The sequence below is a fragment of the Rhinopithecus bieti genome, unplaced genomic scaffold (genome assembly GCF_001698545.2).
Source record: "Rhinopithecus bieti isolate Rb0 unplaced genomic scaffold, ASM169854v2 scaffold_15776, whole genome shotgun sequence".
Taxonomy (NCBI): domain Eukaryota; kingdom Metazoa; phylum Chordata; class Mammalia; order Primates; family Cercopithecidae; genus Rhinopithecus; species Rhinopithecus bieti.
This window is the reverse complement of record NW_016808836.1, coordinates 647,703-650,068: the sequence shown is the minus strand read 5'-3', so window position 1 is coordinate 650,068 and position 2,366 is coordinate 647,703.

Genomic DNA, 2,366 nt, shown 5'->3' with positions numbered 1-2,366 from the left:
TTTTTTTTTTTTTTTTTTTTCCTGTTCATTCATTTGTGCTGCCCATGTACTCTTGGCACACACATTTCAATAAAATTGTTTGGAAAATAAACACAGCACTTGCTGGGATTCCAGGATGTCTGCTTTCCTCCCTGTCTATCCTGAAGAGACATGAGCAGGCATGGGCACAGTCACAGGCCCTCTGGAGGCAGAGACCTGAGAGGAATAGGGTGGGCTGCAGACTGAGAATGGTGCTAGCAATTGAGTCTTTGAGGAAAATCCAGCAGGCTTCGTGGCATTCTTACTGGGCCCTGCCCAGGCAAGCTGTCGGGCGCAGTGGGTCATCATGCCTATAATCACAGCACTTTGGGGAGGCCAAGGTGAGGCAGATAATTTGAGCTCAGGAGGTGAAGACCAGCCAGGGTAGCATGGTGAAACCTTGTCACTACAAAAAAAGTTGAGGTGGGTTTTGCAGAACACCTGTAGTCCCAGCTACTCAGGAGGCTGAGGCAGGTGGGTCAGTTGAGCCTGGGAGATTAACACTGCAATGATCACACCACTGCACTCCAACCTGGGTGACAGAGCGAGACGCTATCTCAGAAAGTTTCCAGCCTTGCCATCATGGTGAAACCCTGTCTACTAAAAACACAAAAATTAGCCGGGCATGGTGGCACGTGCCTGTAGTCCTAGCTACCTGGCAGGCTGAGGTGGATCACCCCACGGCGTCACTGCACCCCAGCCTGGGCAACAGGTTGTCAAAAAAAAACCCCAAAACCTTGGTGTTCTGTATCATTTCAGAGTGACTTGTCTTTGCCCTTACAGTATCATTGTGTGGGTGTGTCATGATTTACTCAACGTGGTCCCAAAGGGTAATTTCCAGGTCTATTTTTGCTATTGTAAACAGCACTGTAACACATATCTTTACACAAATATCTTGGTCCACTTCACTGATACTGATCAGGAGGTAAATTCCTGCCAGTGGAATTGCTGAGTGGCCCATGCCTGTAATCCCAGCACTTTGGGAAGCCAAGGTGCAGACCACTTAAGGCCAGGAGTTTGAGACCAGCCTGGGCAACATGGCAAAACCCTGTCTACAAAAAATACAAAAGTGTGCTGGGCGCGGTGGCGCAAGCGCCTGTAATCCCAGCACTTTAGGGGCTGAGGTAGGTGGATCACCTAAGGTCGGGAGTTCGAGACCAGCGTGACCAACATGGTGAAACCCTGTCTCTGCTAAAAGAATAAAAATCAGCTGGGCATGGTGGCCCGGTCCTGTAGTCCCAGCTACTCAGGAGGCTGAGGCAGGAGAATTGCTGAAACCTGGGAGGCAGAGGTTGCAGTAACCTGCGATTGTGCCATTGTACTCCAGCCTGGGCGATGAAAGTGAAACTCCATCCCAATAAAAGAAAAAAAAAAATGTGGGCATGGTGGCACACACTGTTCCTATAGTCCAAGCTACTCATAGGGGCTAAGGCAGGAGGATCGCTTGAGCTGTGATGGCACAACTACACTCCATCCTGGGCGAAAGGGCCAGACCATGTCTCAAAACATAAAAGATCTATATAATTGCAACATATAGTAGATAACTTCCCACTTGTATAGATGCAAACCTATTAAGATGCCGTGCAGTGGGGGGTACCACCTGGAAGGATCCTGGTTGAAGGATTTTGACTGCTACTGGAGGGAAGAGGTGACTTGCAGAGGAGCAGTTCAGAAACCTTGAAGTTTATGCATGTGTGCTTGAGAATAACCCACATTGGGAATTTACTGTGAATAAAATTTTCTTTTTTGAGATGGAGTCTTGCTCTGTCACCCAGGCTGGAGTGCAATGGCACAATCTCGGCTCACTGCAACCTCTGCCTCCCAGGCTCAAGTGGTTCTCCTGTCTCAGCCTCCCAAGTAGTTGGGATTTTTTTTTCCCCCAGAAAGTCTTGCTCTGTCGTCCAGGCTGGAGTGCACTGGCATGATCTTAGCTCACTGCAAACTCTGCCTCCCGGTTCAAGCAATTCTCCTGCCTCAGCCTCCCAAGTAGCTGGGATTACAGGCACGTGCCACCATGCCTGGCTGACTTTTGTATTTTTAGTAGAGGGGGTTTCACTATATTGGCCAGACTGGTCTCGAACTCCTCAGATCCACCGGCCTAGGCCTCCCAAAGTGCTAGGATACAGGCGTGAGCCACTGCGCCTGGCCTTACATTGTTAACATTTAATGACGTCACAAAAGCGTCATTTAGCAGATAAACAAGTTTTGCTTCACTATGGAAGTTTCAAACAATCTCTAGACAAGGAAAAACTACAGTCATCTTGCAGCCATAAATAAAATCAAGTAGGGTTTATTGTTTTTAAGCCAGTCAAGGTGATAAAAAGTGAATTTTAGGCCGGGCGCGCTGG